This window comes from Hemitrygon akajei, chromosome 7 (assembly GCF_048418815.1).
Source record: "Hemitrygon akajei chromosome 7, sHemAka1.3, whole genome shotgun sequence".
NCBI lineage: Eukaryota > Metazoa > Chordata > Chondrichthyes > Myliobatiformes > Dasyatidae > Hemitrygon > Hemitrygon akajei.
In genome coordinates, this window is record NC_133130.1 from 99,979,648 (window position 1) to 100,004,938 (window position 25,291).

At 39.4% G+C, this 25,291-nt stretch overlaps 1 protein-coding gene across 10 annotated transcripts in view; it reads right to left on the reverse strand.

Annotated features, from left to right (window-relative positions):
- LOC140730738 (KH domain-containing RNA-binding protein QKI) overlaps nt 1–25,291 on the reverse strand; it is a 548,106-nt gene that overhangs the window by 499,003 nt on the left and 23,812 nt on the right. The gene's annotated exons all lie outside the window — the stretch shown is intronic.

Genomic DNA, 25,291 nt, shown 5'->3' on the forward strand with positions numbered 1-25,291 from the left:
AATGGAAACAACTTTGTCACAGCAGATTATCAGATGGATCGAAGAAACAATTCAAGCATGTTTTCAAAATTTCATTGAAAATACATCATACCTCCACAAATTTGAGAACTCATGGCCCAAGGCAGCTCAAATTGTGAAGGAGCATTCTGGATGGCAGTAAGAACATCAAGTCCATCTACTGGAGCACAAAGAGACCCAATGTAAATAATGGAACACTGAAGTCCCAACTAGCCACTCAATCTGTCTCATGAATAACAGAGTCTACAGCTATCACATTGACAAAATCAACTACCTTGGAATTCAAAAGGAGTGGAAGTCAATCCCTGACCATGACAAAATGCCCAAGAACCTAAAAACATTAGAAATAAGATGAGTAAACCATTGGCTCTTTGACCCTTCTTTGCCATTTATCATGGAGGATCCTCGGCATCAATGTTAGTTTCCTGAACTCTTGTAATAACTCCAAATACTCTTAATTTCAAGAAATGTTAAAAAAAAACCTTGGTTTTAAATTAATAACTCTGCTTTCATAGATCTCCAAAGATTTACCACCCTTTGACATGTAAGAATTCATGCTCAACAGTACTGAATAGCTGCATGAGTACATTATTCTCCTCAGCCAAAACACCTGTCCTGCACCTAGCCTGTTGAATCCAGTAAGATTTTCTTCAACTTAACTAAACTCTATAGAATTCAAAGAGGAAATCGTTCAACCTCCATTACCTTCACAACACCTTCAAGTAGCCATCCCTAGAACTAGTGAATCTCTGCTGTACTGCTTGCATTGCAACTATTTCATTTTTAAAGATCAGGAGATCAAAATTGTACACAAACTCCAGGTCTGGCCTTACCTAGGCACTATATTATTAAAATAACTCATCTTAACTCTTGCACTTAAATAATATATGCTCTTATTATATCCAGAGTTACCTATTCAAATTCCCTGCTGGCCTCCCAATTAAATATGATTTCTAAGCAGACTGTAGAGAAAAATAATGATAAAATCTAAACCTGTTTTATTTCACTTCTAGGTTTTAGATAATTTGAAATCAAAATGACAATTTAAACCATGGAAAGTTATTACACATTTATAGAAAATGTTTCATTTTTAAAGAGAAATCAAGCAAAATTATTCAGAAGAAAATCCATCTAAAAGAAAATAAAATGAACATCTGGTCAGGTAAAGGAAGTAACTACTTTTGAAACTCAGATCTCAGTCATAAGAATGCTTTTATTTCATATGGTGCTATTCAATATCCCGATATCAACAGCCACAACATCCTGATATTTCAGAACTTCACTGCACAAATATCATCTGTAGTCTCACGTTTTCCCAGTGATAATATACACTCAATGGCCACTTTATTAGATATGTACCTCCTGGACCTAATAAAGTGGCCACTGAGTGTATGTTTGTGGACTTCTGTTGCTCTAGCGCATCCACTTCAAAGTTTGATGTGTTGTGCACTGAGAGATGCACTTCTGCACACCACTGTTGTAATGTGCCGTTAACTGAGTTATTATCACTTTCCAGTCAGCGTGAACCAATCTGGCCATTCACCTCTGACCTCTCTCATTAACAAGGCATCTTCGCCCACAAAACTACCACTCACTGGATATCTTGTTTTTCACACCATTATCTATCAATTCTAGAGACTGTTATATATGAAAATCCCAGGAAATTAAGTTTCCCAGATTCTCAAATTACCCCACCAGGCACCAACAATCATTCCACGGTCAAAGTCACTTAGATCACATTTCTTCCACATTCTGCTTATTTGGTCTGAACAACAACTGAACCTCTTGACCATGCCAGCATTCTTTTACGCATTGAGTTACTGTTACATAAATTACTGATTAGATATTTGCATTAACAAGCAGGTGTACCTAACAAAGTGGCTACTGAGTGTAGATTTCCTGTAGCGAACGTGCACAATAGATAATAGGAACTACACTCAGCACAAAAAGTCAGCTGTTAATTCCGCTCCATAGATGCTGCTTGACCTACTGAGTTCCAGCAGCTTTCTCTGAATTTTCACCATCTCCAAAATTCTTGATTATGATTTGCTGTTCTCCTGCAAAGTCTCTTTGATGTATGCTTACCTCAAAGTTTAAATCTTCCCTTCAACAGGAGTCCAGTGAGACCCTTTTCAATTGCTCCCCCTGTGATTTCTGCTGCTGATTCTTCAAACATGTGCTCACCCAGTCACCAATCACTTGCCAACTTGTACACCTTCCCCTCCCCTCTCCTACCTTCTTAATCTGGCTTCTTCCCCTTCCTTTCCAGTCCTGATGATGCCAGAATTGCAGAGTTCTTCCAGCAATTTGTTTGTGTTGCTATATTTATGCGAGTTCAGAAGGAAAAATTGATGATGGTTTATCTTTAAAGCAGTGGCAGTAAAATAACTTCTGGAATGCCACTAGGTAATAGTTTCAATGGAATTGCAAAAGTAATTTCATTAACACATTTTAGTGTACTTTAGCTAAACAACAGTGTTACACATTATATGTTTTCTTGAACTTTATCTGAAATAAGTTTATTAAGTTACAACAACATTCAATGCTTAAATTTTCATAGAATTTCCTTCTGTTTTATGTGAGTTATTACCCTCATCCTCTTATCTCATCCAAAATGGAAAATGGAATTTGAAAATTTGGGCTTTGAACAAGTACAAAGTAGATACTACAACTTGAGTACATGGATTAAGAGTGTGTCAGTTAATTTATAATGTGCCAATTGTTAAGGGAGCAGGAAATCTTCAAATTATTTTCTGGGTGAGAGGATTTTTTGCTGCACAAGTATTGAAGAAATAAAATTGAAGATTACTTGATAAACTTCACTATAGCAAAACATGCTTTAGATACAAAACACTAATCTACAATTTGAACCACTTTTTGGCTTTTTAAAATAAAAAAACATCAAATTTCAACCATTTTGTCTTTCTCTAGCAATGTTCTTCTATGCGATTATTTTATTTCAGTGAAGAAATACAAATGCTTAATCCATTTACCTTAGCATTATATTTTTTCTTGTATTCTAAGAGGTTGGCCTGAAATTTGAAATATTGAGCCACAGACATTTAATAACAGAATATTAAAATTACTTTAATCATGTAAATAGAAGAACAAACAATCCACAACCTTTGCAGTTATAAAGAACTTAAAACATTTTAGATAGGATATTAAATCATGCATCCAAATGACTCCATAAATTTGCTATGTCTTACGTATCATGATACTGTTCTAGGAGAGGCATATTAAAGGTGCAGAGCCAGCTGAGAAAACTGCAAAGTACTTTTGACTTCTTCAGGTTATCAAAATATTTCAGGAAACTATTTCAAATGGAACAGCTTAAGCCATAAGAACACAAGAACATAAGAAATGGGAGCAGAAGTAGGCCATCTGGCCCATCGAGCCTGCTCCACCATTCAATCAGATCATGGCTGTTATGGACATGGACTCATCTCCACCCACCTGCTTTTTCCACATAACCCTCATTCCCCTACTATGCAAAAATCTATCCAACGTCTTAAATATATTTACTGAGGTAGCCTCCACCGTTTCATTGGGCAGAGAATTCCACAGATTCACCACTCTCTGGGAAAAGCAGTTCCTCCTCATTTCTGTCCTAAATCTACTTCCCCGAATCTTGAGGTTATGTCCCCTAGTTCTAGTCTCACCTACTAGTGGAAACAAATTTCCTGCCTCTATCTTATATATCCCTTTCATAATTTTATGTTTCTATAAGGTCTCCTCTCATTCTTCTGAATTCCAGCAAGTAGTCCCAGGCAACTAATCTCTCCTCATTGTCTAACCCCCTCATCTCTGGAAACAACCTAGTGAACCTCCTCTGCACCACCTTCAAAGCCAAGATATCCTTCAAGTATGGAGACTAGAGCTGCACGCAGTACTCCAGGTGTGGCCTCACCAGTACCCTGCACAGTTGCAGCCTAACCTCCCTAGTCTTAAATCCAATCCCTTTAACAATGAAGGCCAACATTCTATATGCCTTCTTGATAGCCTGTTGTACCTGCAAACCAATCTTTGTGATTAATGCACAAACACTCCTTAAGTCCCTCTACACAGCAGCATGTTGCAATTTTTTACCATTTAAATAATAATCTGCTCTTTCATTTTTCCCTTCCAAAGTAGATGACCTTGTATTTACCAACATTGTACTCCATCTGCCGGACCCTTGCCCACTCACTAAAGCCATCTATATCTCTCTGCAGACTTGTCATATCTCTCTGCACAATTTGCTTTTCTACTCAATTTAGTACAGTGGTCCCCAACCTACCATGTGAGGAAACAATATAATTTGGCAATATGAAATGATATGAGTCAGCTGCACCTTTCCTCATTCCCTGTCACGCCCACTGTTGAACTTGAACGCACGCGAGTTCATCAGTCGCCTAAACGCAGTGATACCCTCGCGCCAGGGATCAGTGGTTGGCCCCGGGTAACCAGCCACCTCACACGGCTGGTGAGAAGTGCTGTTGCTACTGGCCTGGAGCGTGGGCGGATGGGCGCCGCCTCTAAACCACACTGAATATTCGTGGGAAACCTGGTGCTAAAATATTCGCAGACGACCTAATCGGGCTCAGGGTTTTGTAAGTAGCAGAGCAGCTACCTCACTGCGATCTACGGAAAGTCATCCCTCAAGCCAAACTTTAGTTGGCCGATAAATTCTACCTACCTACAAGGGTGGGGGGGTGGGCACACGCCCTGTCACACTCCTCACTCAGTAGGTCGCTCTCTCCGGACTGCGACCGCCACAGCCCTGGTACAGGGACCTCCAGCCCTTACCTTGTCCTCTCACTGGTGTGTTGCAATGATTTTATATGTTCATATGAGGAAACTATGCGCTATGTGTTTAATATCCAAATGTTACTTAAAATGTTATGATGCTATTGACTTATAAGTGAGTTATAATTGACTTATCACTATATTCATGCGAGGAAAATATGCACTGTTTAATATTAAATCCGTTAGATAAACCCTTTTAGAAACAAAATTGAGTACATTAGCCACTTATAAGTGACTTATAGATGACTTATCTATATTCCCCCCTCCCCCATCGGCCAGTCCACAAGAATATTATCAATATTAAACCGGTCCGTGGTGCAAAAAAGGCTGGTGACCCCTGATTTAGTATCATCAGCAAACTTAGATACATTACACTCTTCCAGACTGTTAATGCATATGGTGAAAAGTTGCAGGCCCAGCACCAAGCCCTGTGGCACACCAATCACCAATTAGAGTAACACCCATGTATCCCAACTCTCTGCTTTCCATGAGTTAACCAATCCTCTGTCCATGCTAACAACATCAGCAGCATGCTTCCACCCACATTGGACTCCCTACAATTTGCCTACCGACACAACCAATTGACAGATGATGCAACAGCCACAGCTCTACACACCATCCTTACACATCTAGAGAAGAGGGCTGCTTATGTGACAATGCTGTTCTTGGACTGCAGTTCAGCATTCAACACCGTAATTCCCTCCAGACTCGACGAGAAGCTCAGAGACCTTGACCTTCACCCTGCCTTGTGTAGATGGATCCCAGACTTCCTGTCAGATTGCTGGCAGGTGGTAAGAGTGGGCTCTCTCACCTCTGACTCTCAACATAGGTGCCCGTCAGGGCTGTGTACTAAGCCCCCTCCTTTACTCTCTATACCTATGACTGTATCACCACCCATAGCCCCAATATGCGAATTAAATTTGCTGACAACACTGCACTAATTGGCCTAATCTCAAGTAATAATGAGGCAGAGAAGAAGTCATCACCCTGACACTGTGGTGTCAAGAAAACAACCTCTCTCTCAACGTCGCAAAAACAAAGGAGCTGGTTGTGCTCTACAGGAGGAAGAGACAGGCTAACCCCTATAGACATCAATGCATCTGGGGTTGAGAGTGTGAACAGCTTTAAGTTCCTTGGCATAAACATCACTGAGGATCTCACGTGGTCTGCACATACCAGCTGTGTGGTGAAAAAGGGACAACAACGCCTGTTTCACCTCAGACGGTTGAAGAAGTTTGGTACAGCCCCTCAAATTCTATGAACTTTCTACAGGGGCATGATTGAGAGCATCCTGACTGGCTGCATCACTGCCTGGTATGGGAACTGTATTTCCCTCAATTGCAGGGCTCTGCAGAGAGTGGTGCGGACAGCCCAGTGCATCTGTAGACGTGAACTTCCCACTATTCAGGACATTTCCAAAGACAGGTATGTGAAAAGGGCATGAAGGATCATTAGAGACCCCAAGTCACCCCAACCACAAACTTTTCTAGCTGCTACCATCCAGGAAACAGTACCGGAATATAAAAGCCAGGACCAACAGGCTCCAGGACAACTTCTTCCACCAGGCCATCAGACGGATTAATCCATGCTGACGCAATGGTATTTCTATGTTATATTGACTATCCTGTTGTACATAATATTTATTATAAATTGCACATTTAGACAGAGACGTAACGTAATGATTTTTACTCCTCATGTATATGATGTAAGTAATAAAGTCAATACAATTCAATAATACATCACCCCTGCCTCTATGCATCCTTATCTTATGGATAAGTCTTTTACATGGCACCTTATTGAATGTCTTCTGGAAATCCAAACAAATAATGTCCATCTGTTCCCCTCTATCCACTAGTTATATCCTCAAAGAACTCCAGGAAGTTTGTTAAACAGGACCTGCCTTTGCTGAATCCGTGCTACTTCTGCCTAATGGATCCATTTCTTTCCAGGTGCCTCACTATTTTTCCTTTAATTATAGCTTCAAGCATTTTCCCAACTACTGATGTTATAACTGACCTACAGTTACCTGCCTTTTGTGATCCTTTTTTGAATAGTGGCATGACATTCGTTGTCTTCCAATCTGCTGGGATCTGCCCAGAAACCAGAAAGTTTTGGTAAATCATCACCAAAGTCTCTACTATAATTTCTGCCATTTCTTTCAGTACCCTGGGCTGCATTCCATCCGGACCAGAGGCTTATCCATCTTCAGGCCCACAATTTGCTCAGCACTACCTCTTTAGAGATAGCTAATGTATTGAGGTCCCATCACATCCATAACATCTCTCTTTGGCATGTTAGATGTGTCCTCCACCGTGAAATCATGCAAATATGTACTTTGAATGGATAAATTTGCAACTCCCCTTGACTAAGAACTCATGGCTGACCTTAAAAAAAAACTAAGTGTATGTCTTAAAGATCTAGTGCTATTCCTAGAGCAGGGATACACAACGTAACATCCAGAACACATCTTGCTCTCTAGATCTTTCTTGCTGACCCACTTTAAAAGTCTCTGACGTGGCAATGAGCAAGGTAATTAAATAATTCTAATGGCCTGCTAATCGGAAGTTTATTCCCACTGGATAAGCAACTTGGTTCCAGTTGAACTTTAGTAGTAGACTTACATAAACTTAGTGCATTCTGAATTACATAGAGAAAACCTATTATAATGAAAACAGTATGTACTGTAAACATTTAACAAATCAGTCAGCACTGGTGGAGAAAAACAAAATTATCATTTCAGGTCAATCATTTTCCTTCAGAGTTTATCAACACTGAACACCAATTCCTTCATCACAGATGATACTTTACTTGCAGAGTATACAGAGTCTTTTCGTTTCAGACATTTCATATTCATGGCATTTTGCTTCTGTAGATTCCCCTCCAAGTTAATGAGACCAAGACAGGTTGGGATATTGTGCACAAAATTTATCAATGCAACAATTTATTCTACAAAACTTCACAAAATGGTTACAGGTCAATTTGAAGCTCAGTTGGCCCATTAAGTCTGTTGTTCAAGTAGGAATAGAGAACCAACAACTAGTAAAATAGAATGTAGCTTGCACTGATGTGGTAACAGCGAACTATTGACAAGGTTAGACAAGAGATGGGATGCAGCTGTAATTGCATTAAGATAGGAGTCTGATTACGTCATAACACATCACTATTGTTGTGGCTGAAAATTAGGTTTACTGTTAAATTAGTTAGACTTACAGATAAATATTTTTTATTCTGTAATGAAACCCTAGTTTAACGTAATTAAGTCTACATAAATGACATAATTGGAGAAATGTAACAATTAAAACTTAGTCAATTAATTTTTCCTGTGAAATCACGTATGCAGAGAGTTGTACAAGACTGCCCCAAAATAGTGTTCAAGCAGCTCAGTTTTGTCAGTTCCTCTACTGTGTATTGTTCAGATAGCAACACTGCGTTGCCTTTATCAGTCACTCCTACAAAGTCTAAATGGGCTCTGCATAAAAATAGTCTGACAATTTGTACACATCCTCCCTCTCCCATATCCCTATAAAATACTCTTTTTAGATACCTATCCCAACTTCCCACCCCACTGATAACTTGGTGGTGCAATTCCTGACTCTAACTATTCATTGGATAAATATGTTTTTCTTATGATAATAACTTTAAGATTGTTAGTTTTCTTGTGGTCAGGCAGCTGACTGGGCCAAGGAAAAATGGCAATTCTATGCATTTCCTATCATCATTTTTTGGTAGCAGTCTGAAATACAAACATACTTATTTTGAAAATCTCCCAGAAATTCAACCACACAAGAAGCTCATTTTGAGGCAAGTTTCTCTTGTTCACCAGATTTTTCCCCAAAACATACAGCACACAAATGGACTATTGTTTAAAAGGCCATCAATTACACACATCTATTCCACATTTTCAAAAAGGTAAGATCCAAACCCATTCAATAACACCCAAAATCTTGAGTCTCAGACCCGAACAAATTAACAACATCCCACAAACAAAACTATTATAATAGTGATTTTTAAGCACTAGATTTTTTAGTCACATGCTAATCACATCACTAGATTAATTTCTAATCTAGAAATTAGATAGATAATCTACATGCACCCTCTTATTGCCACATATTCGATTTTGGGAAAGAATCAGTTAACCCTTGCCCGGCCTCCATTTGTCATTATTGAATACCTACCAACTCAATTACATGCAATGCACATTCTTACACATCCTGAAGAGCCTCAAGCAAGGGCTGAGCCCTCCTGATGGAGTTGTACAAGGGATCGCAAATAATGAGGAATCCATGTATACAAGACATGGTGCTGTTACTAGATTTCTAAAGGGTATCTTAATGATATTCTCTACCACACTCTCGGTGGTCCAATGACAACTGTTACAGCAGCGTCCTCCCATACTCATTTAGAGCCAGGAGTCGGAAGCCAAGAAAAAAAAGGGAGATATCCCTTGCTTCCCCTCCCAATTTAAGATCAAAGTCCTTCATTGGAGTTGTGACTAGGCAAGACGTATTGCTCAAAACAGGACATTAATAAGTTTGACTTGTATATCATCCGCAATCAGTAATAACCCTGTGATTCGACACTCTGAGCACAAAGATTCAAAGAGCATTTATTATCAAAGGACATATAAATTGTACAACCTTGAGATCTGTTTGCTTACAGGAAGTCGCAAAGCAAGAAACCCGATAGAACATAATTTTTAAAAATCAGTTCATCAGATCGATGGGGCAAATCACCACAAAGTTTGCAGACATGAAGCACAGGGCAGGGGCAGACTCACAACCTCAGTGCTGCAGAGAGAAGAACCCCTGGAGTATCTGGACTAGCGTTTAAATTGTCTGAACCTAGCACTAGGACCCAGGCCCCGCCGCGGCAAATTCAGATTTAGATTCAGTTTATTGTCATTTATAAATCACAAATACAATGCAGTTAAAAAATGAGACAACGTTCTCCGGAATGATATCATGACAAAGCACAAAACAGACCACACAAGAAAAACCACATAACATTTGGTAATCCCCAATCCAGAGTCCGGAGAGGCTGCTGCGTATCGATATCGCACTACCGTCTTAGCACATTCCCCGGAAAGGAACTACAAACCCATCAGACAAAACTAAAGCTACAAGACCTACACAAAACCACAAAGTTACATATAGTTATAGTTAACATATAGTTTCAACAGTGCAGACAATACCATAATTGATAAAAAGACTAACCGACAAAGATCACATAATTATAACACAGTTTACACAGTGCAAAGCAATACCGTAATCTGATAAAGAGCAGTCCATGGCACGGTTTAAAAGGAAGTCTCAAAGTCCCGACAGCCCATCATCTCACACAGACAGCAGAAGGAAGAAAAACTCTTCCTGCCATGAACCTTCAGCGCCGCAGCTTGCCGATACAGCACTCTGGGAGCCCCGACCGCAGCCGAGTGCGTCCGAAAACTTCGAGCCTCCGACCAGCTCTCCGACACCGAGCACCATCTCTGCCGAGCACTTCGTTTGAAACTATCTATTATGGTATTGTCTGCACTGTTGAAACTATATGTTAACTATAACTAAATGTAACTATGTGGTTTTGTGTAGTTCTTGTAGCTTCAGTTAAATTGCTCTGGGCCTAGAACACACTGCCCAGTGATTCGCATCAGACCTGGATTTTGCTGTCTAAGAAGCCATCCTCAACCTCTCCAAATTAACCCAGTTCTTAGAGCAATCCACTCTCACACCCAGGCCAGCAGGATAGGCATTGAAACTCCTCTGTCCCATCTTCTCCCCTCAAATCGTCCACTCCAACCAGCACAGCTCCAACTCCAAGTGTGCCAATTTTGTAGCGCACTAGCAGGATGCATCCCTCAAGCTCACTCTGCCCTCACTCGCCTCTTCATTGTTTGTGATGATAGTTTACCGCAATTTACTTTAAAAAAGTGTTGTTGATAATGTTTTTAAATCGAATTCCTTTGCTTTCGAATCACCATTTTCAGTAACACCATCTTAAACTGGAACACAAGTGAAATCCAGTACTCTTAGAAACTTTAAGAAACCTATAATGTTCACAATTCCACTGCCCAGCTCAGCATAAGCCTCTCTTCCAAATAAAGGACATGAAATTCCTTTATTTTGAATAAATGACAACTTTGTTGCTGCACAATAGCCCGTCATGTGACACAGATCAGCCTCTACTCCCTAGCATAATATGGATGCAAGAAATTTCAGGATGAACATGACCTTAAACACCTCAAGAAAAGCACCTCAAGGTCTGCCTGAAGATGGCTAGGCATCATCTTCACTGCTGCTTCAGGACACCTCAATCTCAGTTAATGATGCTCAGAGCACTCTGGATGGAGAATGGCTGAACAGATAGTTGTGTATAGGGTCTTCTGATGACAGCCCTTCTTCACCTTTACCTTTTTGGGATTTCCAACCATTAACTTTCTTATGATACCTGCCTTTCATCTCCAGCTCACGTAACATATCACGTTGGCCACTACAGATGCACACATGGGAAAAGGAAGTAGGAGTACAATAATGGCAGCACACCTCACATGAATCAGGAGGCAAATAATAAATTCTGCGCTCTACTCTAGAATTTATCAATTATGTTGAGGGACACCAAAATATACAGCTGCATGGGACAGCAAACTATAAAAGCATGGGCCTCTGTGTGTAGCCAACCATTTTCCTGAAACAGAAAAATTCTCCATTTTAACCTGACAATACTCAACTGCTCATAAAGAGCAATGCATGATGAATGACATCATTCTATGAGTCTTACACACCTAGCATATGATATGTGCCAGAATGCCTTAATAAGTACCAGATCATATTTCCTGAACTAAGTAATGCTGAGAGATTAACTGTGTTTGCATAATTTTCTCACAAAGTCATTAATTTTCAATTGTGCAGCACTTAAACACACCGTAAATAAATTCCAACTAGTCGGTGATGGTTCAATACAGCCAGAAATTAAAACTCACTGGAGAAGTACATAATCGAACTGCTAATTAGAACTTGTACTACACAAAACATAATGAACATTGCCTTAGCACAAGTCCTTCAAAAAGCCTGATTGAAGGTTTCCAAATACTGTGCATTCTTTCAAAAGTAAGAGAATAACAGATTCCCAATCCTTAAAATGCCATGAGACAATTAAGAACTTGAGAATTACAGAGGTAGTTTTGGTAGCTAGTATGTTTTCCTTCAGTTGATGATATATCAAGTTAGATGTGGAACAGGTCACAGAATCAGAATGTGCTATAGTTGTCTTTCAGACTTGTACTTTCACATATTTATGGAAAAAAGATATACAATAGAATTTTATGAAAATCTAAACATAAATAAAGACTGATAAACAACCAATCTGAAAAAGACAAATTGTACAAATAAAAAAATAGTACTGAGAATACGACTTGTGAGTATCATAGAATCAGTTGAGTAGTTGTGAATGAAGTTATCCATGCCAGTTTAGGTTCCGGATGATTGTAGAGAGTCAACGACTGGACGTCTTACAAATATAAATGAGAAATTTGAAATCATCTCAACAAGAACTGCTAGAGCAGGTTTTATAAGTTATTCAAAACCAACTATACTTGACAGTTATACCAAGCGTTTAAAAAAAAATGTGGACCTGACATTTTTTGTAACATTAATTAAGCATTATGAGGCTAACTGCAGCCTTTGCACACAAGTTAAATCTCAGTCTACTTAATCACTTAGATCACACTTTATCATTAGGCCATGACATTGATACCTCTAGAAAGAAGAGAAATTAATTTTGATTGTACCAATGATGTTGGATGGTAACATTAGCTTCTCAACCAAAATAATCTGCAACTTGACACAAAGCTATAATCAGCTAATCACAAAGATAGCTGGGATAAGAAAATATAGATTTGGAAAAAAGATACTCTTCAAAAACTGGGATATGCTGGACTGTTGGATGAGAGTAAAAGGGGTTGCTCCATTAGATAGATAGATAGATAGATAGATAGATAGATAGATAGATACTTTATTCATCCCCATGGGGAAATTCAACTTTTTTCCAATGTCCCATACACTTGTTGTAGCAAAACTAATTACATACAATACTTAACTCAGTAAAAAATATGATATGCATCTAAAACACTATCTCAAAAAGCATTAATAATAGCTTTTAAAAAGTTCTTAAGTCCTGGCGGTAGAATTGTAAAGCCTAATGGCATTGGGGAGTATTGACCTCTTCATCCTGTCTGAGGAGCATTGCATCGATATTAACCTGTCGCTGAAACTGCTTCTCTGTCTCTGGATGGTGCTATGTAGAGGATGTTCAGAGTTATCCATAATTGACCGTAGCCTACTCAGCGCCCTTCGCTCAGCTACCGATGTTAAACTCTCCAGTACTTTGCCCACGACAGAGCCCGCCTTCCTTACCAGCTTATTAAGACGTGAGGCGTCCCTCTTCTTAATGCTTCCTCCCCAACACGCCACCACAAAGAAGAGGGCGCTCTCCACAACTGACCTATAGAACATCTTCAGCATCTCACTACAGACATTGAATGACGCCAACCTTCTTAGGAAGTACAGTCGACTCTGTGCCTTCCTGCACAAGGCATCTGTGTTGGCAGTCCAGTCTAGCTTCTCGTCTAACTGTACTCCCAGATACTTGTAGGTCTTAACCTGCTCCACACATTCTCCATTAATGATCACTGGCTCCATAGGAGGCTTACTTGGTCTTAGCACCTTATAATGTTCAAGATGCTGAAAGAAAACTGTTCAATCCAAGGTGCACAAAATTAGGATTAAGTGGGTGATCCTTCAATCAATTAGATCTATATATCTTTGGTCTTTGCTTTTGGAACCCTCAAGAGGAAAATAATATTTTTTCTATTTTGACTTTGCCTCGATTTGTACTTATCCAAGTACATTGGATTCCAGTTAACAGGACAAATATATTTTGGCCCAATTAAGCAACTGCACCAATTAGCCAAAGTTTTATGGAAATAGAAACATATAAAAAAAGGCAAACTACTCTAATTGAGTAACAAATTATGTATTTAAATGAAATACAAATTTAGAACACAACCAATACTTCTACAGAATTACGGTATAAAGCTGTATTAGCTCCTAATAATAATCAATGGAGGAATTCAACTGCCATATTATTTTGATTGTCTGTAAGTGAACAAAATCAGTGCAGACACCTAGAGTAGATAATGGACCACCTTCATACAATGCTTTAGATGATCACATCCTCCAAATCTACATTTTTATTGTAACATTCAAGATGACTGTTAATAACTTCAAATTACTCGTAGTTCCTAACTTGAAGTAGTGGAAGAGTTTCATTTTCACTCCTGCCCATTTCTGGCAGTGAGCAAAACAGCTCTGAATTGTCTTCCTCCTCTTCTTACCAACTATCAGCAATGAAAAAACACTGTTTTTGAACATAAACACATGCAACTAACGCTATTTAAAAACCAATCACCAAGCATAGTGCCCTAATGGCCACACAAGATTGTTTTTGTTCTTTAAAAGTTGCTCCCATTGACTGATGGCCCAATTAAATGGAATCCACTCTACATATACTGTATATCCTATCTCTTAGAATACTTAGCGATAATTTACCAACTAATGATGTCAGGCTCAGCAGCCTATAATTTCCTAGTGTATTCTTAGAGTCTTTCTTGAACAACACAAGAACATCAGCTATTTTCTAGTCGTCTGGTACCTCACCCATGGTTAGTTAGCTACTGCCTGTTATGTGGCCGTCTTTTAAGGCAGCAATGAAGACATTCTTCATTGCTGTTTCCATACGTTTTGTTTGTCCATTTAGGGTTGTTAGCCCTCAGCTAAAACCCCAAACCTGGAGGATGGGTTTGGCCTCTACTTTTTGACTTGTTTGCATGGGTGACCCTACCAAGATCCAAAGCATAAGACTAACTCCAGCCAGCATAGCTCTCAGGGTCATTGAGGCATGCAAGCCTCCAAACCACAAGGGTTATGGTCCTCTTGGAGGTCACCTATAGTTAAGGATGTTTAAATTCCTCTGCCAGGATCCCTGCAATTTTTGCAAGAGTTTCCCACAAGGTACAAGGGGACACCTTGTCAGACCCTGGGAACTTAGCCACCCTAATTTGCCACAAAACATCAAGCACCTCCTTTTCTGTAATCCAGATACGGTCTCATGAATTCATGACTGTTTTGACTCCATTTTATTGACTCCTCATCCATTTGACTAAATACAGATGTAAAATTCCATTTAAGATCTTTCAACTCCATGTGTAGATGACCATGAAAACCTGCAAATGTTGGAAATCCAAAGCAACACACACAAAATGCTGGAGGAACTCAGCAAGTCAGGCAACTTCTATTGAAAAGAGTAATCAGTCGATATTTTGGGCAGATGGCCGTCACTGGGACTGGAAAGAGAAAAAGTCAGCGTAAAAAGGTGGAGTTAGGGGACAATGAAATACAAGGTGGTAGGTACCATGGAAGTAAGGGAAGGAAAAGGATCACCAGAGTGAGATGATAGGTAGTTAAGGAGATAAGGTACGAGAGGGAAATATGAATAGGGAATCGTGAGAGGGAGGAGACAAATACCAGATGAGGCCACACTCAAGTTGGAGTAACACATTATATTCTGTCTCTTTAGCCTCCAACCTGATGGCATGAACGTCAATTTCTCAAACTTCTGGTACTTGCCCCTCCTCCACGATTCCCTATTCCCATTTCCCCCTTTCATCTTACCTCCTTAACCTAACCATCACCTCCCTCTGATGCCCCTCCTCCTTCCCTTACTTCCATGGTCTTCTATCTTCTCCCATCAGATTTCCACTTCTCCAGCCCTTTATCTCTTTTATCAATCAATTCCCCTCCCCTCTTCCTGTTTCACCCATCACCTAATACTTTGTACTTCCCCCTCCCCTTCCCCACCTTCTCAATCAGACTTCTCTCTTTCCAGTTCTAAAATACTTTGGACTAAAGCATCAAATGTTTAATCTTATCCATAGATGCTGCCTAACCTGAGCATCTGAGTTCCTCCAGCATTTTGTGTGTTATTTCAAATGGACCTATTTTTGTCTCTTGCTAACCTTGTGCTCTTAATATATCAGAAGTCCTGCAATTATCCTTCACCTTGTCTGCCAGAGCAACCTAGTGTCTTCTTCTAGCCCACTTAATTTCTCTTGTGTTTTCTTATATTTCTTACATTCCTTATTTTTTAACAGGAAAGATATGAATGTATCTGTTAGAAGGAAGTATGGGGATGGAAAGTTAAGAGAATCTTGGATGTTTGTTGAGGTGATGAATTTAGTCAAGAAGAAAAAGAATGTAAAGGTTCAGAAGTCAGGATCAAATGAAGCATGAGGAATATAAAGAAGCCAGAAAAGAACTGAAGAAAGGAAATTAAGACAGCCAGGAGGGGCTATGAAAAGTCTTTGGCAAGTAGGATTACAGTGAATTCCCAAGGCATTCTATACATACTTCAAGAATAAAAAGATAACAAGGGGTGGGACCACTCAAGGATAAAGGAGAGGAGGGGGTTGGAACATTTGCATGGAAGCAGAAAATTTGAGGGAGGTACTTAATGAGTACTTTGCTTCAGTATTTTTCAAGGAAAAGCATATGAAGGACCAGGAGATCAATGCTGAGTGTACAAATATGTTAGGACATTTAAGAGGTCAAGGAGGAGGAAGTGTTGGGCCTCCTAATGAGCATTAAAGTGGATAAATCCCCAGGGCCTAATGGGATTTACACCAAGTTATTGAAGGAGGCAAGAGATGAGATTGCTGAGCCTTTGGCCAGTAGCTTTGTGTTCTCTCTAGCACCTGGCAATGTCGTGGAGGACTGGCAAGTGGCTGAAGTTGTACCTCTATTTCAGAGAGGAACAAGACAAAATCCTGGGAACTATAGACCAGTGAGTCTCACGTCAGCTGTAGGGAAATTGTTGGAGAAACTTCTTAGGGATAGGATATATGAGCATTTGATAACCCATGGCCTAATTAGGGAGAGCCAGCATTGCTTTGTGCATGGCAGGTCATGCCTTACCAACTTGATTAAGTTTTTTGACAAGATGATGAGAGACACTGATGTGGGTAGGGCAGTGGATGCTGTCTATATGGATTTTAGTAAGGCGTTTGACAAAGTCCCTCATGGGAGGCTAATCCAGAAGATTAAAATGCATGTGATCCATGGCAAATTGGCTGTTTGGATTCAGAACTAGCTTGCGCATATAATATGAGGGTAGTGGTAGAAGGGACTTATTCGAGCTGGAGGTCCGCATTCAGTGGAGTTCTACAGGGATCTGTGCTGAAACCTCTGCTGTCTGTAATGTATATAAATTACCTGGATGAAAATGTAGATAAATGTGAGGTGCTGCACCTCAGTAGGATAAATGCACAGAGACAGTACACTGTTTAGGGCAAAGTCCTCAACAATGTTGCTGAACAGAGAGATCTTGGGATCCAAGTTCATTGCTCCATGAAATTGGCTACACAGGTCAACAAGGTGGTATGGAATGATTGCGTTTACTAGTCAAGGCACTGAGTTCAAAAGTCCAGGAGGATATGTTCCAACTTTATAAAACTCTGGTCAGGCCACATTTAGAGTATTGCAAACGGTTCTGGTCATTCCACTAAGAAGGACGTTGAGGCTTTGGAGAGGGTGCCAAAGAAGTTCACCAGGATGCTGCCTGGTTTAGAGGGCATGTGCTATCACCAGAGACTGGATAAATTTAGGTTGTTTTCTCTGGAGCATCAGAGGCCGAGAGATCTGATAGAGATTTACAAGATTATAAGATACGTAGATAGAGTGGATCTGTTTCCCAGGGTTGAAATATCCAGTATCAGAGGGCATGCATTGAAGGTGAGATGCGGTAGGTTCAAGGGGGATGTGAGAGGTAAGGTTTTTAACTCCTTGAGAGTTGTGGATGCCCGGAATGCTCTGCCTGGTATGGTGGTAGAAGCAAATACATTAGAGGCTTTTAACGGGCATTTGGATAGCCATGTGAATGTAAGGAAGATTGAGGGATATGGTAATGATGTAGATAGGAGGGATTAGTGTTTGGATGTTTTTGGATCGCTTTTTAGTTAGTTTGGCACAACAATGCAGGCTGAATGGCCCATTCCTTAGCTGTACTCATCTGTGTTCTATGCTCCTCAAGCACCTTATTTATTGCTGCATATACTTGCTATACAAGTCCTTTTAACTAGGGCCTCAATACCCCTCAAAAAAAAACAAGCTTCCCTAAACCAGTTAACCTTGCCTTTTATTCTAACAGAAACAAAGTAGTACTTTGCAACAAAGCAACTTACCCCAATCCACACCTGCCAGAACCTTTCTGATGCCATCAAAATTAGCATATCTCCGATTTAGAATGTCAGTCCAAGGACCAGTCCTATTCTTCTCCATAATTATCTTGAAACTAATGGAATAACAATCACTGGATTCAAAGAGCTCGTCCAACAATCTATTTGACCCCCTCCCATGAGGAATGAAGTACTCTAGCACTTGGATAAGGACTGTTAAGATGGGAAATAGCTTCTTCCCTGAAGCCATGAGACTACTGAACTCCCTGCCACCATCCAGGTCTCATGTATGAACCACCAGTAGCATTACAATGTTAAGTTTTTTTTAAAACTTGTGTCATAAATGCATCCCATACTAAATGTCAATCTTCCAGAATATATTTTATTATGTTGTAATTTGTTTCTGGTAATATTGCTTTGTGTTGTGTATGAGTTAAATGTACTATGTCTGAAGGAATATTGATTGGTAGTATACATGTATATGGTTTAATAACAATAAATTTGAACCCCTGAAAGTGAAAACTTGAAAGTGCTCCCTACACACTATTGCCACCTGCCTTGTCTTGTTCCCTAATCGGGTATCAAGTATCACACTCTCTCTATAAATTCACTAAGGAAACTTCCCTGAACACATTTAACAAGTTCTATCCCACTGAGTCCTTAAATAGTATGGGAGTCCAAGTGAATATGTGGAAAATTAAACTCAGCTATCACAAGCTCACTTTTCTTGCAACCATCTGCTGTCTCTCTACAAATGTGTTCCCCCAAAACCTGCTGACTTCTGGGTGGCTTATAGTACCAAGAGTGTGGCCATTCCTTTTTTATTTCCTCAGTTCCACCCACATAGCCTAAATAGATGAGCCTTCAAGCCTGCCCTGTTTGAGCATTGTCATGGCATTTTCCCTAATTAGTAATGCCTCTCTTCCTCTTTAATGCCTCCTCTTCTATCATATCTAAAACAACAGAACCTTGGAACAATGAGCTGCCAGTCCTGACCCTCCTGCAACCAAGTCTCACCAATGGCTAAAATGCAAGTATAAAGTGCATAGAGCGGGGCTAAGCACACAGCCTTGTGGTCAGTAAACGCTGACAGAGATTGTGGAGGAGATGTCATTGGCAACCTCAACTGATTGGGGTGTGCAAGTGAGGAAATAGAGAATCCAATGCGCAAGGGGGTATTGAGGCCAAGGTCTTGAAGCTTATTGATTAGTGCTCCTCTGACATGATAGGGCCATAGCCAGGTTGGAGAAGTAATACCTCACATTCCATTTGAGTGGTCTCCAACCAAATGGCGTGAATATTGATTTTGCTAAATTGTGTCCCCCTTCCTCTTTTTCCATTTCCCACTCTGGCTCCCCTCTACCCCTTCAGTTCACCTTTCCATCACCCCCCTCTGGTGAATCTCCTCGTTCTCTTTCTCCCATGGTCCACTGTCTTTCCTATCAGGTTTCTTGTTCAGTAGCATTGTCGCATGCAAGTAACATCTATCAAGGACCTCCACCATCCAAGCCACACTCTCTTCTCTGCTGCCATCAGGAAGGAGAAACAGGAGCCACACACCACATTCAGGAACAGTTATTACACCTCAACCATCAGGCTCTTGAACCAGAAGGGATAACTGCACACAACCCATCAATGAACTGTTCCCACAGCCTATGGACTCACTTTCAGAGACTCTATATCACGTTCTCAATATTTATTGCTCATTTATTTATTATGTTTTTTTTTGTATTTGCACAGTTTTTCATATTTTGCACATTGGTTGTTGTCCATCTTGTGTGTGTTTTTCATTGATTCCATTGGGTTTCTTTGTATTTACTGTAAATGCCCGCAAGAAGAATCTCGCAAGAAGAGTAATAGGTAGTGACATACGTGCACTTTGATAATAAATTTACTTTGAATTTACCTCTTCCAGCTAGCACCTCCTAGCCTTATCATCCCCCTCCCCTCTCACTTGGTTTCAGCTATCACATCCTAGCCTAATCACCCCCCCTCCTCTCTCACTTGGTTTCACCTACCAGCTTGTACTTCTTTCCCTCCCCCCCCACAGTTTATTATGAATTCTTTCCCCTTCCTTTGCAGTGCTGATGAAGGATCCTGGCTTGAAACTTCAAATGCCTATTCCTGTCCATAGATGCTGCCTGACCCGCTGAGTTCCTCCAGCATTATGTATGATCCTTATCACGTCTGCTTGCCTCTGCTGCCCCCTTCCAGTCTCAGTGCCAGAGACAAAACTGGTTGCTTTCCTCTGCTAGGTCGTGCCACAACCCCCCCCCCCCCCACCCACCCCCGCCAAATTGTATTGTATCCAAAACATTGAGGGGAATAGCTAGTGGAGTATCCTGCACTGAGTGCCTATCCCCTTTCTCCCTCCAGGCAGTCACTAACTCCCTGTATTTCCTGTCAATCAGCACCTGAAATTCCTGAATGATCCAAAGTTGATCCAGCTCCCTTTCTGTAATGTGGTCTGTAGGAATCTGAAGTTGGATGCAGCTCTTGCAGGGATTCTGGAAGTATCCCTGTTTTCTCATGTCCTGCAACAGGAGCACTCCATTTTCCTGATTATCACTCCCACTGCTCTAACTGTGGAATCATAAAGAAAGAAACCTACTAATAGCTTACCTTAGCCACCACCTCTTCTTGCTGAAGCTTTTTGAGCCAAAACCTCTGCTCTAAACCTCTAACACTGGCCACTCTGCTTAAACCTAACTTTTTATTAGCCCTTCCCAAGCAATTAATAACCCAAATGTTTTCAAGCTCCACCGAAATTCCTGCCAAGCCCTGTTCACTTGCTCACCACAAGCAACAGCTGGTGCAATTGCAAGCGCCACCAAAAGTGCTGACCAGCTCCACTGCCAATTTTTTTTATTATTTAGATTAAAGATTTGCTTTTTTCTATTACAGGGCCTGTGTCTATCTCAAAAAGACTGTTCATCATGTCATGTGCACTACATTTAAGTCTCAATCATGAATATAGACACATTACAAGAAATCCTATTAGTAGCAGCCTTTCAATCACGAAGAAACCTGTCAGCCATCACCCTTTGCTTCCTGCCACTGAGTCAATTCCACATAGTTTATTTCTCCAGGATCCAATTTTCCACTGTCCAAAAAACAAAAAGTGTATCTAAATTTAGTAATAAATATTGCCAGAGTTAATCAGCTGCCTAACAGTACATGAACAATTTTATAACGTGTTTAATGATGCAATTGTAAAGGAAAAACACAAAGCACTACAGATTCTCCAGTCAATTACAACAGGATGAGTCAAAAAAATGTCCATAGCAAACTGGGTTTAAACAGCAAATCCATTAATGTCTGGAAAAAGTAGTGGGGTGTTTCATAACTGATTATAACATTGAAATATTATAGGAGCTATGACTACCAAGATAACAGCTACTAATTAGTAAAGAGATAAGGAGTAATATAAAATTATAAAATGCAGAACATTGCACAGATAACAAGGTGAAGATAACAAGTAGAAATTCAAATAATAAAAATAGAAAATAGATAGGAGGGTTACTGGAATGAAGAGCAAAAGTAAGGCAAATCACATTAAAATGAATTACAATACTTTCAGTATTAGGAATGAGATGGCTGTCAAAAATTAAGTGTTAAAAATTGCCAACAAATATTGTAAATAGAAATAATGAAACAGAAGACATTTTGAATCATTGCATCACTTCAGTATTTACAATAAAGAAATTATTTATTTATGTAGCAATACAATTCGTAATAGCCCCCTCCAGCCCTCTGAGCCACACTGTTCCAGCAACCACCAACAAACCCAATTAACCCTGATGTAATCACGAGACAATTTACAATGAACAATGAATCTATCCGGTATATCTTTAGACTATAGAAGGAAATAGAGCACCTGGGGAAAACCGATGCCTTCCACACAGAGGACATACAGATTCCTTACAGAAATGTGACAGAATTGAACTAACTCAGGAACTCCCTGAGCTGTAACACTATCATGTGACAGCCTACAAGATTTCATATCTTACATCAAGGTGATGTGGTAAACTAATAAAAAGAGAGAGGAAAATTAGATATATTAAGTATACAGGCCAGTGAGCCCAAACAGTTGTGGGAAAAATCTGAATAATTTGTGAAGTACAAATAAATTGTCATTCTGTAAAACTTAAGGCAGTGATCATTGGCTTAATGGAAGGTTATGTCCAAACTACCTTGAATGAGAAAGTATTAAGGTGTGTCTTTGAAGGCTGTGCATTTGATGTTGTCTACTCAGATTTTAGCAAGCTTTTTGGCAAATTGCCACATGACTGACTGGCAGAAAAGTAACTGTAAATGGTGCAAGGAATGGCTGTTCCAAGATTGGGATAATCATGGTGGAAAGGGTTTTGTTGATAGGAAGACCATATGCAGTGAGGATCTACATGGCTAAATACAAGATCCCATTTCTATTTGTGGTATTTTTTCCAAACAGTTCAATTTCATGGAAGCTAATTATTATTAATGCTTTGGCAGGTAATACAAAAAAATCTTTTTACAACATATGTCAGTGATAATAAACTTGATTCTCAAGAAGAAAGCTATAAACTTTAAGATGATCAATGTGTTAACTAATCAGGTCAGCATATACAGTATCAAATAGAATTGAATCTTAACAAATATCAAGTAAAAGCATTTTGAAGAACACACATGGGAATATTCAATGAATTTTAAGTGTTCAAAAACAAAATGAAAATTCTGGAGTCTTTTCTCTTTTGCTGGTTCATAAAAAATAAGGGAGTATCACATTTGATATATTTACTCTCTTTTGTTGCCCTTGGTATAATATGCTGTTATTTTAAGAAAAATGAGGATTTTTTTTAAAAAATCAGGGAATTTCAGACATAGTACAATAATACAAAATGAATAGAGATAAAGTGACTGAGCACCTTCAAACGATAATGAACTTTTCAAATTGACTGAAGTTATAAACAGGAAAATGTATGCATTGCAAAAGTCTTCAGAAAGCATCTAATAATCTTTCCTACAAGAGATACAGTGGCATGCAAAAATTTGGGCACCCTGGTCAAAATTTCTGTTACTGTGAATAGCTAAGCGAGTAAAAGATGAACTGATTTCAAAAGGCATGAAGTTAAAGATGACACATTTCTTTAATATTTTAAGCAAGAAAACTTTTATTTCCAACTTTTACAGTTTCAAAATAACAAAAAAGGAAAAGGGCCCAAAGCAAAAGTCTGGGCACCCTGCAAGGCAGTACTTAGTAACACCCCATTTGGCAAGTATCACAGCTTGTAAATGCTTTTTGTAGCCAGTTAAGAGTCTTTCAATTCTTGTTGTGGGGATTTTCACCCATTCTTCCTTGCAAAAGGCTTCTAGTTCTGTGAGATTCTTGGGCCGCCTTGCATGCACTGCTCTTTTGAGGTCTATCCACAGATTCTCGATGATATTTAGGTCAGGGGGCTGTGAGGGCCATGGCAAAACCTTCAGCTTGCGCTTCTTGACGTAGTCCATTGTGGATTTTGAGGTGTGCTTAGGAAAGTTATATTCAAAGGGTTCAAAGGAACATCTAAACAAGCCTGATGCATTTTGGAAACAAGTCCTGTGGACTGATGAAGTTAAAATAGAACTTTTTGACTGCAATGAGCAAAGGTATGTTTGGAGAAAAATGTATGCAGAATTTCATGAAAAGAACACCTCTCCAACTGTTAAGCATGGGGGTGGATCGATCATGCTTTGGGCTTGTGTTGCAGCCAGTGGCACGGGGAACATTTACTGATAGAGGGAAGAATGAATTCGGTTAAATACAAGCAAATTCTAGAAGCAAACATCACACCGTCTGTAAGAAAGCTGAAGATGAAAAGAGGATGGCTTCTACAACAGGATAATGATCCTAAACACACCTCAAAATATACATCATATTACATCATATATGCTGAGAAAGCATTAGATCCTCAATCAGCCAATGGAATATTGGCTCTTCTTCCTACAGGCCCAAGATGCAGAAAGTGCAGGCAAGTTCTAGTAATGCTAGTTAAAGCACTTCTGGAATTCTGAACATTTGTACAGACTGCACCTTGCGGGTGAAATGGGCATAGTAATTCTTACCATAAAAATCCTAAATGCCAGTAGTTAATTTTCACAAATTAAGACTGTGGTTCCAGGAATTCAAGGTGCAACTTGATCAGAGTTTTCAGGAAGTGGAGGACAACTTAAGGAAACTAATTCCATGGATTGCTGACTGTAAGATGAGAAATCATTGTCCGCAAGGGGAGGGTGTTTGGGGTTTGATGTTCTATTGTGTTCTGTTAGTATTTTGTGCAGGTGGGGTTGTTTTTAGGGTTCAATGTTCTATTTCTTTTTATGTGGGGGAGGAAAGTTTTGGGGGGGGGGTTGATCAGGATGCCATTTTTTTTTTATAAACAATGGGGAGGGTTGATGTTTCTCGCTGAAGGACTTCCATATTTTTTGTTTCATATTCTTTGTTTTATATTCTTTCTGAACTATATTTAGAAATCTAGACAAATACCACTTTTTGCCTCAATTAAGTGTAAATTATTGAATTGTGAGTTTCCACAAAGCGATTCCTTAATAAATCCCACTTGAGTAAATTTAATTGTTTGTTCACTTGGAGTTAAAAAATAAATAGCAAGTACTATTTGATAAGTAATGCGTCTTTATTTGGCTACCATCTACCAATGATTAACTAGTTTCAGGTACGAGATAAATTTGCAATTAAGTGTTCAGAAATAAAGCTAGTTTTAGAAAGTCTAGTTTATTTAGAAACATCATTTCCCCTGAAGCATTAAGATCGGTATTTATTGTGCACATAAGTGGGGTTTAAAAGACAAAATCCATGTTCTGCATCTTGTAATTCCAAGGCAATAATTACTTCATTTGTCAACTTATAAAGTTCAAATTACAAGCACCATGTATCTGAAGTTAAGAGTTTAAGGAGCAGAATAATATATAGGGACTTGTTGTTCAGCACATTGCATTAGATAAAATGTCAAGTGTTTTAAGATAATGTTACAACAAATTGTTCTGCATAACTGTATTTCACTTCAAAGGTTAAGAAGAAAAACTACTTATGTGCAGTACCATGCCTCTATTTACCTGCACATACTATGGCAGTGAAACAGCAACATATTAATAACTGTTTCAATTATCGACCCATTACTAAAGCATAGCCATTTATTGATATTTTTTGAAAACTGCTTGAGACAGACC